The 18,053-nt window shown below is 40.4% G+C and overlaps 1 protein-coding gene and 1 long non-coding RNA gene across 5 annotated transcripts in view; one reads left to right on the top strand and one right to left on the bottom strand.

The window, feature by feature from the left end:
- Nucleotides 1-18,053, bottom strand: part of LOC120805729 (tight junction protein ZO-2-like) — a 129,131-nt gene that overhangs the window by 76,482 nt on the left and 34,596 nt on the right. The gene's annotated exons all lie outside the window — the stretch shown is intronic.
- On the top strand, nucleotides 11,673-16,533 carry LOC120805733. Its single transcript, XR_005709592.1, has 3 exons — nucleotides 11,673-11,742; nucleotides 14,325-14,439; nucleotides 16,134-16,533. It is a non-coding gene; the product is annotated as an uncharacterized LOC120805733 (long non-coding RNA).

Genomic DNA, 18,053 nt, shown 5'->3' with positions numbered 1-18,053 from the left:
GAGTAACCTAACATCAGCTGATAACACTGACATGACTGTTAACAGCCAACATCACTGTTAGATGTAGTTACAAGTGCAAAAAAGCACACTTCTGACCACACCCAGCCCCAGCTTTCAGCAATGATGGCTGTGTTTGGAGGTGAAGGAGTATTAAAACTTTCAACTATAGAGGGCAGTGAAAAACCACTTCCCAGCCTGCTATTAAGTAAGAGAAGTGTGTGGGAAAATGAAATCACACATCAGAAAAAGTTGAATTCCTGCACATTGTTAGCTTAGTTTAGAGATTATTAGAGATTCAACATTTTAGTCAAGAACCTCAACCGAGTTTTAAGAATGGCATTGTGCTAGAGTTCAACTTTTTCTTAGACATAGTTCCTTGGATTTAAAGACTATGAAAATCATTCTGCACTTTCTGTACAACTCAGACAGATATTCATTTGCATTTCTTCTAGTCTCAGAAACACTTTAAGGCATGAGAGTAAACCTGGCTTTAACTTAACAAAATGTCTCCACTGTCAACATACTTGAAAATACCACATACACACCATGCCCTTAACAAGTGGTGCTACAGTGGTGTTCTGTCTGGACAAGGAAGGAAAGCAGCGCTTGACCAGATAAAAATAACAATCAATTAGAACAATGCCGAAATGGAAGCAATATCTCTTCTTACATCTCAGAACTCTTACCATGATTCACACATCGGCTGTCTCATTTCGTCTAATTACTGAAGAGCTGCTCTAACTGACATTCAAACCCCTGCCCCGGGCTGTGGTTGTACCCCTGCTCTATCCAACTGCTGCTTCCTCCATCTATCACATTCATCATCACCCCAGGGTGGCCAGCCTAACACATTTTAATACTATACTTTACCATTTTAGTTTCTTGTTTCAGTTTTTGAGTGCATTCTCTGACACTCAAGTTACTCTCTTAATTAAAACACTGTATATACATATAAAACATCATTATGTTCAGCAAATCCTGCCACAATTCACAGTTCAAAACATCCAAAAGCTGCGAGTCATACTCCTTTAGTAGTTACTCTCTGAACTGTCCATTCTCTCATCACAACTTTCTGCTTTAACAAAACTCACACAGGTCTTTTGGCACACTAGACACCTAAACACCTAAATACTGTAAGCCACAGCAAGCTTACAACAATTTACTTCAGAAAATTCTGTATCGTTTTTAACTTTTATTGCATTTTATCTTGACAACTCAGTCTGGGCCTCCTATCAAGAGCTCTGTTTGCCACTTGAACATGGCTGTCAAAGGAAAACAAGTCTTCTAAATTAAACGTCAAAATACGTTATTTGTGCATGCCCTCTTGAACGACACATAGAAGATTTTTCTGATCCGACGCAAGCTCAACAGCAGATAAAATCTGTACTGTTGTGTGTTTCTTACCATGGCAAACTGTAGTCCTGGGAGTCACCTACTTTAGCGGGAACTACCACAGAGGCAGTTTTGAGTACTTTGGCAGATATTTATATGTCTGTCTGTCTGTGTCTGTAGGCAGATTTTGTCACTGCAATAGTGTCACAACCATGCAAGATACAGTCATGAAACTCTACAGGTGGGTAGTTGAGATCAAAATGAAGGCCGATATCTAAGATGGGTGTGGTCCGACCCATTAGTACTGAGTACTCATGTAAAAATGTTGTAAAAACTACTGAATACTCATGAAATAATGTAGTAATGAGTACTGAGAACTCATGGGTCAGAATGCCAAGATGTTGAGAGGCATGGTGTGATCCCATTGCAAGATGGTTTTTAGTTTGTCTGTTATTAGTCTGACTCACAGGATGTAGGCTGCGGGTATAAGCATGCCATTGGCCACATGGCATTCTCTTCCCCTTCTGCTTTCAGCCTGTTACGTTTTCAAAATCCCCTTCACTATAGGAAACATCAACTTTCAAGCTAGCAACCTACTAAGTAAAAATGTCAAGTTTTGACGAAGATTTGGATCATGCAATCACACGATCGACATAACAAAGTCAGTTGACTTTTACTGTTTTTTTGTGGTGTTTTCGTTGTGGGGAATTAACCATTTTAATGACAGTGATCAACTGCCCCAGTGCAAATTTTCCAATAAAACAAGTTCCCCCCCACACAATTTTGTAGAGGCACTATTGTTGCAATCTGGGCCTAGCGCCGCCAAAGACAACTGTGATTGCTTCAAATAAATACAAAAACAAGCCAGAGCATTTTTTTCCCCTATAGCAGAATGATAATGAGTGAAGCCAGACCCTATTTTAGCACTGATTGGGCTGGTGCTGGTTATGCAAGGCAAATAAACATGTGGTTAAGGTTTTGGGATGATTGTGATCCAAAGGCATAAATTTAAACATGACATACTTCTTTAATATTTTAGGCAAGATGACTTTTTTCATTTCCATCTTTTACAGTTTCAAAATAACAAAAAAGGAAAAGGGCCCAAAAACAAATGTTTGGGCACCCTGCATGGTCAGTACTTAGTAACACCCCATTTGGTAAGTATTACAGCTTGTAAATGCTTTTTGTAGCCAGGTAAGAGTCTCCCAGGTCTGGTTTGGGAGATTTTCGCCCATTCTGCCACAGAAAAAGGCTTCTAGTTCTCTGATATTCTTGGGCCGTCTTGCACACACTGCTGTTTTGAGGTCTATTCACAGATTTTTAATTATGTTTAGGTCAGGGACTATGAGGGTCATGGCAAACTTCAGCTTGCGCCTATTGAGGTAGTCTTTACCACAGTGGACTATTGAGGTGGTCGGCTGTGGATTTTAGGATCATTATGTGTTAAGGATCATTATACTGTTGTAGAAGCCATCCTTTTTTAGTCTTTGTGTAATGTTTGCTTCCAGAATTTGATGGTATTTAATTGAACCCATTCTTCCCTCAATCAATGAATGTTCTCAGTGCCACTGGCTACAACACAAGCCCAAAAGCATGTTCGATCCATCCCCTTGCTTAACAATTCGAGAGGTGTTCTTTTCATGAAATTCTGCACCCTTTTTTCTCCAAACATACTGTATCTTTGCTCATTGTAGCCAAAAAGTTATATTTTAACTTCAGTCCACAGTACTTGTCTCCAAAATGCATCAGGCTTGTTTAGATGTTCCTTTTCAAACTTTTGATCCTGAAGTTTTTGGTGAGGATGCAGGAGAGGTTTTCTTCTGATGACTCTTCTACTAAGGTCATATTTGTGCATGTGTCGCTGCACAGTAGAACAGCGCAACACCACTCCAGAGTCTGCTAAATCTTTGTGAAGGTCTTATGCAGTCAAACAGGGATTTTGATTTGCCTTCCCAGCAATCCTACAAGCAGTTCTCTCTGAAAGTTTTCTTGGTGTTCCAGATCTCAACTTGACCTCCACCATTCCTGTTAACTGCCATTTCTTAATTACATTACAATCTGAGAAAACAGCTACCTGAAAACGCTTTGCTATCTTCTTATTGCCTCTTCCTTCTTCCTGGGTATCACTTATTTTAATTTGTGTGATAGGAAGCTGCTGGTTGCTGATTGTTGGGGTTTGGGGAGTTACTATGACTCTGATTGTGAACAAGGTGTTAGATCTTGGTAAAACTTATCTGAGAGCTCAAATATCTTGGGGTGCCCAAACTTTTGTATGGTTCTCCTTTACATTTTTTCACTTTAAAATTGTGCAAAACAAAAAGTAATATCAATCTTGCTTAAAATGTTGGACTGAACATTTCATCATTAACTGTATGCCTTATGGAAGACAGTTCATCTTCTACTCATTTAACTATTCACAGTAACAGAAATTTTGCCCAGGGGTGCCCAAACTTTTCATGCCACTGCATATCAAACACTTATGTATGTATGCCACAGACATTTACAAATTAATGTATTTTTTCCCTTTCTTCAGACACAAACACACACTAACACAGAGCTCTCCATCTTTGCTTTCAAACCACACAGTTAAATGCCACTAACTGATGTGCACATCCCTCTGTGTTTGAACTAATTAGATTCATTTTAGAGGAAAGTTACAGAATTATATAGTAGTTTGATGAAGTCAAAGCGATTAGATGAAAACAAAAGACAATACATTAAAAGAACAATGCAAAAAAGTTATAAAGCTGTGTACTGATGTCTGTAACATTGACTTATAAATAAGCTGAAGGACATGATACATGATGAGCCAGTCTAAACTTACCCCAGTTGCTGCAGTTCTTTGGCCATAAATTCTGCACAAAGCATTAATAGCTGTAAGCATCACAAATATGCATAAAAGATACTATTGTGTATAAGGTAATCCTTTAATATGTCAACTACAACATAGACATCTACTAAAATGTATCGTTTAGTGTGACTTTAGTCAAAATATCGGAACCACTAAGCAATATTATTAGTAAATTAGCATAACATTGTGCGAAGAATCACAATTACATGACGGGATCCTTCTCCAAAGTGAAGACAAAGAGAAGATTTTTTAAAAATCCTATTGTTCCCAGTTTGCACTATAATGAATTGCATCCCAGAAAAAGCCTTATTAAAATCTATAAATCCATCATATTATAGATCTTTCTGTATTTTACGTGTAATAAATTCAAAGGAAGACATTCAATTCAATTTAATCAGACTTTAAAAGCAGCACACGCCCTGGGGATACAACACAGCACATCAGCACACTCTGCTATCTAACCATCCATCACACATGTCCAACCAATCTGGGCAGACAGGAGTTCCCAGCAGGTATGTAGAGGACCACCAGGCTGCCTTTCAGTTGTTAAGTGTCCAACACCCTGAGCTGGATCCTGCCCCCCCCCCCCGTCACCACTGCCTCCCCCCTTCCCTGCAGCCATCTGAGTCCCCAGTCTTGCCCGTCTCGGCCTGCTTGAACCAATGCCAACTAGGGTAGCTGGCACAGCAGCTGGTTTGCAGCCACTCCAGACTCCAGAGCTCCTGTGAGTGGAGCGGCCACAGTCCCCCTGCCCTGTCAAACCCACAACTGTGACTACTGAAATCCTGCTTCAGCATGGTCTGCTCAGTTTGGGTACTTTATACAGCATGACAACCAAAGTAGGCTTCCGACAAGTGCAACTGCTTAACCTTCCTGCCTTGGTGTCCTACCTCCAATCTGGATAAGCCTGTGCACCAGCGGATTAGTCTAGCTCCAGGAGGGAGGAGAAATTAAAAATAACAGAAGACTCACGGAGCCTCTTGCACCTCCGCCTGCGCCTGTCCCGCGCAGAGTCCTGAGCGCTAGCACTGCACTCCTCCACTTCCTGCGTAGGCCAGATGACATGGCTAGGTGGGAGCGGAATCCAAAGGCATAAAGGGAGAGAAAGGCTTGAGAGCTGCCCAACAGAGCAATCTGCCTGTCCTCCCTCTTCTCTCTGTCTGTCACTCTGTACACTATCCTGCTGCTTTTCCTCTGACTCTCTCAATCTCCCTCTCACTCAACCACACACACACACTCAACCACACACACACACACACACACACACACACACACACACACACACACACACACACACACACACACACACACACACACATTCATTTGTTATACCATACTTGTGAGGACTTTCCCCTAAATATATTCACTCTCTAAGGAATCACAGTCAACATTTCCAAGAGGGGTTGAATCAGAGGCCTCTTCAGTTCAGTTCAGTTGAACTGAAATAGCCTCTTGGATGAAAGGTGAAATGTCCTCAAGTATCTACAACCAAGTCTAATCATGATTCGGATTCATGAAACGTGTACACCAATGATTTGCTACCCATTTGAAAATCTTTGTGATTCAGGACTGGTCTTCAGTTTGGATGTGCATTGCAGGCAATAAGTCTTTAGCATAAGAAGAAACCCAAATAACCCTGTATAAGGGCTGTAACACTCAACAAACCGGTTACCTGTGGAAAGTAATTATCATATCAAGAAACTACTGGGATCGATGAACAGTTGGACTGATGGATAATAAGCAGCTGGGCCCAGTGAAACATAGAGCCTGGCAGGTGGGCACCAATGTGTCAAGCAATATTATCTAATATCAGGCAAAGCACTGGGCTATTTGTGTGTCACAAAAGTTTTGAAATGTTTCATATTTTATATTAATCCTTTTATAACTTTTAAACATAAAAAAGTGCATTATTTCTCATACAGAACAGAAGTTAAATATCAAACAAACAAAAATACTGAACCACACCCACCCTAACTCCCATTTTGGCTACTACAGCCTATTTTTCTTCAGATGTGCCAGCTTAAAATACTTTCATGTCTGTGTTCCAGGCAATCAGGTGTAAATTTAGTTTCTGAGGAAAATGCACACTCACCAAAGACACACCATAGCAGTGGGTGGTAGTAGTGAGTCACTTCATAGTTTGTCACCCACCATAAAACATTAGAAGAACAAAAAGGAAGGTGACCACAACAAGCATGTTGGAGGAAATCCATCGGCCCCCATCCACAGGATTGTAAAAGAGTTAGATCACAGAGGGTCACCAGGCCAAAAAGATAAAGCTTTGATAAACTCTGGTCAGCAGCAAAAAGCAGACAGACACAGTTAGAGACTAGCTGGTGAAATTTAAGAGCTAAAGAGCCAGATATTTCCCTACGAAGTTGGTAGAGATCAAAAACTGAGCTAATAGAGAGTGAATATTGGACTTAGATTCATCAGAAGGACACAAACATGCAGAGCTGGGTGGATGTTTTTTTGTTTTTGGCATCATTCTGAGTACACTCTCGAGACTGTTGTGTGTAAAAATTCCAGGAGATCAGCGGTTTCAGAAATACTCAAACCAGCCTGTCTAGCACCAACAATCATGCCACAGTCAGAGTCACTCAGATGACATTTTTTCCGTGTTCTGATGTTTTAGGTGAACATTAACTGAAGCTCCTGATCTGTATCTGCATGATTTTATGCATTACACTACTGCCACATGATTGGCTGATTGGATAATTGCATTAATAAGCAGGCGCACTGGTGTCCCTGATAAAGTGATCTGTGAGTGTATACACATAGCTTGTACTCAATTGGCTGAGATGTGCAAAAGCTGTGGTACAGTTCTTAAGAGCTTTTCTAATAGCATGATTGACAGGACTTGGCCAGGCTTATGTGTACTGTAGTAGATGTCATGGAAACATACATGTACGAAAAACAAAGTTTGAAAATTTTGAAAAATTACTCAAGTTGATGTAAGCTGGTGACTAGCATGAGGGAAATCACTGGATGAATCATTGTAGTACATGAGCAACCAGCAAACAAATATACAGGCAAACACACACATGCTTAACCCTAACCCTTACTCCAAACCAAACCTGAACTTAATTCTAACCTTAACCCTAAAACCAAGTTCTAACCTTCAAACAGCCCTTTGAAGTTTTGAGGAATGACCAGAATGTCCTCACAATGCCAAAATGTTCTCATAATGATAGTTTCAACCCAAATTTGTCAACAAAACCATAGAAGACACGCACACACACAAACACACTCACACACGACTGCATCCATTTCCTCCAATTTTCTGGTTGGTTCTCTTCACACTTTTGCAACCCTCATACAACAAGGCCCCAATTTATTAACAACACAGACATCAATAACAACAACACATGGCCTGAAAACATCGATAAATACACACTCTTGTTTTTAATGCTGTTAATGCTGATTGTCTCTGACAATACTGACCATTCAGTGGAGATCACTGGGTTGCATTATTGGCACTCTCCAGCACTCTGAACAGTCACCGATATCCAAATGCTGTTGGAACTCCTTCTGTACCTAATCCTAATTTGTCAGGTGTCAGTTTAGAAAACACTTTATGCATTTCACAAAGAATATTCCCACAATTCTATAACCTGAATTTAGGCTATGGCAGCAAAATATATATTGTTGTTAAAAATGTTCAGTTTTTACCCTGCTGGCAGGAGGGCCTATAGATTAACATGTTGATCAGCGGGTTCCAAATTTCTTGCAAGGTATCTGTAATAGGGTTCTCATTATCATGCCACAAGCTTCCTTTGTGCTACAGTAGTCCTGCAGGTTTCCTGCCACGCTGTGCAAGTAGCAAATTGCAGTGTAGAGGTGGTGTGATGGGCTGGTCTGTTTATAGTGATTACACTGATGTCTCAAAATTGATGTGGTAAGGATTTGTTGATGTTAACATGGTTCATGCTGCAAAATGATAACAGCATACAAACAACTAAGTTGTTGATGTTTCCAGAGTTAGAAAAGTCAACTGGGAGTCTCACACTGATCAGACGATCAGTGTGGGCCAGTTAGGATCAGTGTGATCAGGGTCTGCTCTCAGGTAGGTCTCAATAATTCATACATCAAAAGTGTACAGTACAGTGTACAGTAAGATGGAGTAAATTCTGAAATATGCCCACATCCTCTCCTCTGCTATGGACACAGTGATGCACTCTTTAATGTACAGTATTTATGTATGCTCCTTAAAGAAGTGACATTATAAAAGACAGTAGAGACTTCCTCAGCTAAACATGATCTTGTTTAATGTACATTTCATTGCCTTAGATCATAAACACATGATTAATTTGATGGCATAAGTAAGTCCTTCTCTCTGATGTGAAGATTTGCATTATGAACACTCTGCTTACACCAACATATTGCATAAAGTTCAGTTATTAGATAAATACAGCACATTATAAGAGTCAAGCAAGTTGTGCAGTGATGAGTTTGATATGTGAGCAATAGGACATTAATTTAGTCTAAAAATCTATACAAAAGCATGAGCAAGCACTGTAAGTCTAAGTCTACTCATTTATTGGCCTTCACTTGAGAGGAGTTCTTCAAACAAAGCATCAAGTACAGAATTATCCTAAAAACACTTTTCTGCAGGAAATTAGTTAATGAAGTTGATGAAAGTTCACAACTCTCTGGCTGTGTCTCTGACACAGTCATGTTATTCATCATACAGTTCTCCTTCATGTAGTTCGAATGACATGAGGTAGTAGCAGTAGTAGTAGTAATGTTCATGTCAAGGATGACACGCGGCTTTCTAAATCCTGTATAAAGCATTATGCCACAGCAGATCCACAGTATCGCACAAAATACTACAGATCAATAATGTGGGATGATAAAGAAAACATTACAGGGCACTATACATACCACTGCACACAACATATACATATTCATTATAAAACATATCTAATGCTGAATTAATTTACACATTTGGATGCAAGCCAGGATTGCTTTAGGCTAAGACCCTGGTATACTCCAAAACTGACATGGGCATGGCAGTGTCAACATATATCGACACTTTCTACATGGGCCCTAAATTATAAAATACTGACAGTGAATTTGTTGGTGCAGAAAGTCCTGTCATGAGTTTTGGCAGATTGTGCAGACGTACATGTGAAAACTTTAATGAATTAATGGATTAATAAAACCCACTGAAACATGCATTTCACTGCATTTCTGATTTATTTTTGTAACATAATCAGCCAGGTGGCAAAAACCAAGAAGTAAAGAGGTACCAGTCTTGGAATGTTGGCCTAGGCAAAAATAAATAAAATAAATAAATAAATGAAGGCCACTTCAGAGACAATAGTGATCCATATTGTGATGCTACCTGTTGTTACTTGTTTTATGTCATTGTGTAATGAGAGACAAAGTGATATTGTTGGGAGACATATGTTGTTAGTGTTCTGGTACCAGAACTGATCATGATCTTTCCCTAACGTTAACCAAGTGCTGCCAGTACCTAAATATAACCACAAAAAAGGTTTAATAACGCACTAAAAGTGGATACTGTACTTCAATATCAGATATATTGGTGTTAACAAACATTTTAATTGTTTGTTAGCATTTTACTAATACATTTGAGGGCTGTTTGAGAGTTAAGACTTGGTTTTAGGGTTCAGGTTAGAATTAGGTTTCGGTAAGGGATAGGTTAAGGGTTGGAGTTAGGTATTTAGTAGTGATGGTTAAGTTTAGGGTAAGGAGCTAGGGAATGCATTATGTCATTGAGTGTCGTCACAAAGAGAGAAGTGTGTGTGTGTGTGTGTGTGTGTGTGTGTGTGTGTGTGTGTGTGTGTGTGTGTGTGTGTGTGTGTGTGTGTGTGTGTGTGTGTGTGTGTGCGCGCGTGTGCGTCTCTCTCTCTTTGTCTGCGGGTGGCCCTCGAAGCGTCAGACAAGCCTGCCTAGTGCTGTAACAGCAAATTGTCATCAAAACACCCTCACACCAAACACAATGCTCGGTGTGTGTGTGTGTGTCTGTGTGTGTGTAAGTGTGTGTAAGTGTGCACGCTCACGCTCACGATGTCGCTGTTTACAGTTATTTCCACAGAACAAACTGACTTCAAGTAGCAGTGATAATGTAATACAGACACTCTGACTTTGATAAACACTGAGAAACTGGGTCACTGCAGAGTAAAAGAGTGAAATCTAAAAGAAGATGAGAACACAGAAGTATGATATCTAAGAACTAGTGGGGCTAGTCATTAATTCTATTTACAGTAAGAGGAGCTCTATGTTTCACAGGAGTTCGAAGACAGCAGAAATCTAAAAGATTGTAACAAAGTGCATAGTCCGAGTCTGTTTCCATGTTGTCATCATGAAGCTATTTTCATACAGCAACATGAAGCTCATTTAAATGTCTGACAGAACTGACAGAAAGCAGAACAGTTTAGAAGACAGATGTCAGAAGTGACGGAGGGACACACAGTAGATAAATTTATATCCAACTGTGTTTTCGTGAATTATCAAATTGTATTTGAAAAACAAAAAACACCAGAAAAAATCAAATATTGTGAAAAAAAAATTCTTATGCTTGGCTGTGGTTGCAAAGTTGGCAAATCTTGTCGTGTCTTCGTGCTTAGCATGAGAAAATGCACTAATTCACAATTCACAAGAGTATTTTTGTTAAAGAGAACAAATATTAGAGAATATTTGTTGCTTCCAGTTTGTCTGAAGGTAAAGCTCAGTACATAATAAAAACATGTTTTAATGGATAGTATAATAACAGTGCAGCCTCTGAGGGCTTTGGGGTATTTATATGTATAGATATAGTATACCACCACACTTCAATAAACATAAATGTACATAAACGGAAGTGAACAGAGGGAAGTGCGGTCATTGCTTTATTTTTTAATACAATTACAGATTTGTTAAAAGGTGTATTTTTTGCTACACTCAATGTCAATTCGTTTTTTTTCTTTGAAAAAGTCTGTTCACCAGAGCCAATCTGCTGATGTCAGTAAGAACGCTGCTGTTCCAAAAGTCCTCCCGTCCTCAGGAGATTAAACTCCACAGCTCAGCTCTGCTCTGGCACCTCAACACTGTACACAATCTACATAATCTTTAATCAAAGATCTAATAAACAGCCTTTTTCAAATGAATAAAATGCAATTGATATTTGTAGTGTTTTTCTATTTGTAACGTGTTTCCCTTAATGCTTGTGCTTTTGTAACCGGTTCATATATTTAATTTTAAATGGATAAAATTGCCATTTTTGCCCATCAGTCAACAATCAATAATGACAAAGTCAAAATATGTTTTTAGAACTTTTCGCACATTTATTCAAAATAAATAACTGAAATCTCTTATTTACAAAAGTATTAAAACCCTTTGCTTTGGCACTCAAAACCGTGGTCAGGTGCATCCTATTTGCTTTAATCATCCTTGAGCTGTGTCTAGAACTTGGTTGGAGTCCACCTGTAGCAAGTTGTAGTGATTGGACATAGTTTATGAAGGCAGACACCTGTGTATACAAGGTCCCATGACTCTCATGATGACATTTAAAAGTAAATCTGCAACACAATAAAGTGCGCTGCTGCCCTGAGGTGAGTGGATCTGAGCTGCTTTACTGGTTTTTTGTCATAGTGAAGCGCAACTCAAGTTAATTAACATAGCATAACACAGCACTGTGCCATGACCTGGTGAGGATGTCATGGATTACTGGATCCGCCCAAACAAATGTATTGATTCTGCTGCTGAGTGTCTCCACAGGCGAGGCAAGCTGATGGGACTTGTGCTGTTTGCGAGCAAGTCTCTCAGTCACAGCCAGCCAAATATCGTGCACACAGACTTGAATTTTTAAGCTGTGAATTGGGCATTGTGTGTTAAGTTAAGTTACTGGCTTAAAGGCCAGAAGTTTACTGTTTGGACTTATAACAGTCCTATCACATACATCCTGACCAAGCTAAAACTTTAAACTTGCAAGCAAAACTGGATCTCCAAGCTCGCTCTATACTCCTGAGGTCAAGTATGTTGAAGGCAACCTAATTGTTGTGGCAGATGCCCTAAGCAAAGACCCATTTGTGAAGCCTTTCGCCCAGCGTCTCCTATCAGAACTGTCTGTTTCCCCTTTTCCACAAAGGCAGTTCCAGGTCCGGTTCGGAGCGAGTGGCTAATCACGAACCAGTTCTTTGCATTTCAACAGCCAAAAAAACGGCTTTAGGCCAGGAAAACTGGCCTTGAGCCAGGGCAGCACCAACGCTTTGCTGGTCTAGAACCAGGAACCACTAACTTCAGGAGCTGGGGGCAGGGTTATCATGAACAACAAAGACCAACCAAAGCTTTGTGACCACTATTTTTAAAAAAAAAACAGATCTAGTGTAGCGTGTAGTCAAAAAAACAGAGCTATGGATGTGAAATCGAAGCATTAGTGGTCTGTGGGTGAGACAAACCGTCTCCTTTGCTTGGGGTCATTGAATGAAACTCAAAACAAAGTAGAGGCAGCTTTGAGAACAAAACTGGTGTTTGAATAGATACAGTGTGAAATGGCTGCAGTGGGGTTCGACAGGAATGTCAAGCAGATTAATAAACTAAAAAAACTGCAGAAGGACTACAGGGACCAAAAGAAGGACCTTGGGTGAATCTGCAACCTTCTAAACTCAGTCCTCAGCGACAAACTGGCACTCCAAGTGACCAGGGCCCTCAACTTGGCAACCACAATGCTAGAGGCGATGGTGGATGATACACTGTTACAAAGTTCAACAGAGCCTGGTAAATTTGATTTTTCAAGTCTTTCGCCTTGTTGCAAGCCAGCCATGTACTGTATTTCTTAGCTGTTTAGTGAGCTACTATGGCAGTTTAGTTTTTGTTGTTTATAGAGTTGTCTGTTAGCTGTCGGTCAGCTAACATTAGTCTCGATTCCTGGCTCCTCCAGTCCATATGTCGAAGTGTCCTTGGGCAAGATACTAAACTCCACATTGTCCCTAATGGCTGTGCCACCATTATGTGTACGTGTGTGTGAATGGGTGAATGTGGCATGAAGTGTAAAGGGCTTCGAATGGTTGTATTTTGCACTAGTTGGAGCAGGTTTGGTTATAAGCAGATTATTAATAACTGTCAAGGATAATTATTGATATTCATAAAATCATTAGCGAGAGGCAAACCAGCAGATGTGTAGTTCATGTAATGCGTGTGTGTGAAAGTGTGTGTGTGTGTGTGTGTGTCGAGAGAGAGGGGGAAAGATGGTGGGAAGGAGAGACAGAGACAAAGGGGGAGATGTGATCTAACACGTGTCTCTGGCTAGAAGAAGGCATGGGGGCAAACAGGGTTATGCTACCACCTATCTATGCACCACGGGTGTTTGTGAATGCATGTTCATGTATGTGTGTCTAGGTTAGTAAATGGAAAGAGAGAGAGATGCATGCAAAGCAAAGCAAAGCAAAGATCCTACCTGCTGTGGAGAGACACAACAAACTGTCCTATTTACCACACAGTAGCATGGCACGCATACTAGCATTCATCAGGCCTGACACTGGTCTTTTAACCAGTAAAATTGCAGTTCATTGGCTTTACTCATGGTGGTAAGACTACCAAAACCAGCCCACAATGTGGGAGAACACAAACCAACTCTAACGTACCAAGCACAATCAAAACAAGCCGCAAACAACAGTAAATACTCCACAGTATTTTAAACGAATCACAGGACACAGCGGTCCATTCATCACAACAATAGTAATACAGGTTACAAATAATAAAGCTCACAATACACACTCCTAATAACTAACGTCTCTGCCCAGACACAAGCTTCTTACTTTAAGTTGCTTCAGAAAGCAATTGAGTGTGGGTAGAGCTGTCCGATGTGGTTTAGCACTGTCTTTGGCTGAGCACTTTAGGGGCTGTTTGTCTCGCTGCTCGGGTGGTCACAGCAAGCTGGTTTCCTTGGTAGCAGTGGGAAAACAGCAGAGTTGACTCGGTTGGGAAAATAACAAGTAACCTGTTATGTCCTAAACAACAAATTGTCCTTCTGCAGGCAGCATGAGAAATCAGCTAATGCTGCACAGCTGGCTCCTTCGGATCCAGAAATATATTCGCTGAATACAAACTGTCTGTTTACTTAACCTGCAAGTAAAAGACTTGTGGTCTCGGTCTATGTTAAATTGAAATGTTTGAGCAAGATACTCCCTTTCAGCAAACAAAATCACAGGGAACAGTGCACGGGAATAAGCAAGGAGGAGCAGAGCAGGTCAGCTGTTATTACCTGGGTGATGACGCAGCAGCTTCACAGACAACCCCCTGGGATTCCGGTGAGTCTTATCCAGTGAAAGGCCAGAGTTTGAATTTAAGTCAAACTTCACACATAGATGAGGTACCTGGGATTTGGGGCTGTTTCAACTACTGGTCGCAGTAATTTACAGAAACCCTGAGTCAGGCTTCATGTAGGCTTTCTATTGTTCCGAGCACATGGCATGAAATCCCAGCAGTCGTTGAGACTAGAAAAGTGCATTTACCATTTACCATGAAGCATTTGAGAGTTCTTTAAGTGACCACACAGTAAAGAATCATCAGGCACTGCCACATCCTTATCCCCACTAAATGCTGACTGCACCACTGTACAAGCAGTCAAAACCAGACACACAGACTTAACCTGAGATATTGCACAAACATAATATGGTTTCAACAAGTTTATTTGGCAAAGTTGTTTGTTTTCTTCTCTGCGGTCTGGCATAGCAATTAGATAGGTTTGTTCAGATGGCTGCCCCACTACAGTATATGGCCGAACAAATTTTGCTTGGAATGGTGACCCTACAATTGGCAATAAAGCTAGTACTTGGTCACCAACACTAAACTGACTTGTCTCAGGGTGCTGGTCATACAAACTTTATCCTAGCCTGAGACTTTGCCAGTTTTTGTTTGGCCAAATGACCAACCATATAAAGCTTGTGTTAGAAACCATTTACATAATCTATCAAGTTCGGAGGGGATTTATCTGCAATTCGTTCTTCTCAAAACGCTGCCAAAGGTCCATGTACTTTGTGACCAAAGAGGAGGTCATTAGGACACAACCCAGTACTCTCATGACACACCTTCCTGGCAGCTAAAAGCAACCATGGTAAACATTCCTCCCAGTCCCTGTCCATTTCTGTGCAATATGGTCGCAACAAAGACATGAGAGTTTGGTGAAATCGTTCTAAACCACTTTAGCTTTGTGCCTGATAAAAAGATGCTAGGTTATGCTTGATATTTATTTAATTTAAAGAACTTGTGAGAACAAATGTGATGAAAATTTGACCTTTTGTCACTCTGAATGATCTTTAGTATTCCAAATATAGCTATAAACTGGGTTAAGGCCTTAACTCATCGCGATCTTGCATGTCTGATTTTTAGCCTCCTAATGCCAGCCTCCTCAGGTGTGTTGCATCTTTAACAAGGTCCCAACTCCACCCATTAATTTCCTGGAACAAAGGAAAAAACACAGGCACATGAAATGGTAAGATACGGCCAACCCTAAGGATGTCATATCACTGTAAAGTGAATCCCTATAAACGTCTTTTAAACAGAGATCCCTCTATACTGAAATTAAGAAGACCCTGCAATATGCTGCCTTTGCTTGTTATACTGATCCAAACTAAGCCAGCATAATGCTGCCCCGGTGTGATTTTAGATTGCATGCTGGCGTTCCGCAATCAGCGGCGTGACGTGTAACAACAGCATCTACATCTGTCCCACCATTCCAGCTCTCCCTTTTACACAGATGTCGATTCAGCTCTGAGACTACTTCCAACTACCAGCTTATGCTGAAACAACAATGCCCCCCCATTCTGTGTCCATTCTGTGTTTGGACTTTTTTTTCTATTTCTGTTCTGGAAACGGCTGTTGGACATTTGTCATTAGTTTAGACATTTATAGAATAAAGGATTAAAGGACCACTGTGTTAACTTATTCTTTAAATGAAATGATTCAACGGTTCAATGGCTTCTTTCTGTTCTTCAACAAACAGCAGTGGGCATGTAATGGATTCTGGGAGAGAAGAAGAGGATATTACAGCTCAACATAACCTGCTGACCTCCACAAGTGAAAACATTCATCCCACAGCAGCAACACAGTCAAGTAAAAAGACACCATATTTAAAATCAGAGACCACAGAGTCTTTGACTTAGTTCAGTCTGCATTGTAAAACAGAGAAGATGGTTGTCTGCAGACCTTCAGTTGTGCATACATATTGGGCTCTCAACAGTAGAGATGACAAATGAAGATGTGGCGACACACCACAGCCCTGTACCAGGGACAACATATGGGGGACGATGGATACAGCAGTTTCACCACAGCCAGCCAATAAATGTTAATTTATAAAAACACATTCCTTATATAACTCCTTCCTGGAAATCACACACCAAAGTTAAAAATCAATGGGACTACTGTATTAAATACAAAGAATTACCTTCTAAACAATTTTCTAATTACTCCCGTACGTCACCTGAAATTATTAGTTGATTAATCAATTAGTCAATCAATAGAAAATTGGTAAATTACTATTTTAATAACCAGTTCCAGCCTTTTTGGCTTTAGCGCCAGCTTTTCTTTTTTTCAGTTGAGAGGAACTTTTCGACATTAGGGTTGCAACAAACAGCTATATTAAATTTATATTTACTAATGGATTAATTAACTAGATACCCAACCATCTGACAAGCACTTTGGATAGAGAATACTGGTCCGTTAACATTACAGACTGTGACAAAATGTTATTGTCCACTCAAAGCGCTTTACACCACATGCCACATTCTCCCATTCAAACACAGATTCATACAGCTTTTTACTTGGTACTTCTATATATACAGTGCTTTCTATACATACACATACTCTCAAGGAAGAAATGGTGAGGCTGTCAAGCAAAATAAATTACCAGGGACCCTGTCAGGGTTTGTGCCCTAATCCAGCTGCTGAATCAGCAACTCAGTCAATTGAAATGACCATGAGCAGGAAATTTAAAATTTAATGACCAGATTGGATAAAGGGGTCAGAACTGGTCCATCAAATTGAAATGGGACTAAAAAGAAATCACAGTGAGGCAGAAATTATAGAAGCCATTGTAAGAGCCATCAGCCCAGGCCTAAGCCTTCATATGTTAGAGAGCAAAACAGACCCCATCCTCTCAGAACTTCGTTCTATCTTAGAGGATCATTACAAAGAGGATAGTTCCACTGACCTCTACCATCGGCTGATAAATATCACCAAGGACAGAAATGAGTCCCCACAGAAGTTTATATTCAGATCTGTAGTTGGGCAGACTTAGATGGTCAAAACTATATACCCAGCCGACACAAAACCAGTGGAAATGATCAGACAGAAACAATAATTCCAACCACTGAACAAGCATCCACACTAGTGACTGGAAATCGGATGTCGGAAAAAGGAAATGGAATGAGCTGTGGCAGTGAATGTGTTTGGGAACCTCCGGTCCTTCACTTCTCCCTCCTTCACATCTCCCTCCAGCGCAGCAGCAGATAGTCAGACAGCTAATTAGGGAAGAGAGTAATTTCTTCGCTCAGGATGAACATGATGGGGAAACCATACCATCACTACAGCTCAAGATCTGCCTCAATTAACTCACACCTGTAAGGCAAACATATATATCAGTCGCGAAGCCACTTCATTAAGTGGGAAAAGAGTACCTTGAAGAACAGAGGATTACACAGAGGAATAAGTCCAAATCCTCCTACTACAGTCCAATTCTTTGTGTGCAGAAAAAAGGACGAGAGCCTCTGCCTGTGCTGTGACTACCAGGAACTAAATCACTGACTCCAGTATACAAGACGTGCTCAACACTCTGAAGGGAAGCTCCTGGTTTTCTGTTCTCAACCAAGCCTACAACCAGGTTTTCCTGGAGGAATCAAGTAGCCCTCTCACTACATGAGAGGTA

The sequence above is a fragment of the Xiphias gladius genome, chromosome 19 (genome assembly GCF_016859285.1).
Source record: "Xiphias gladius isolate SHS-SW01 ecotype Sanya breed wild chromosome 19, ASM1685928v1, whole genome shotgun sequence".
Lineage (NCBI taxonomy): Eukaryota > Metazoa > Chordata > Actinopteri > Istiophoriformes > Xiphiidae > Xiphias > Xiphias gladius.
This window is presented reverse-complemented; position numbering and strand designations above follow the sequence as displayed.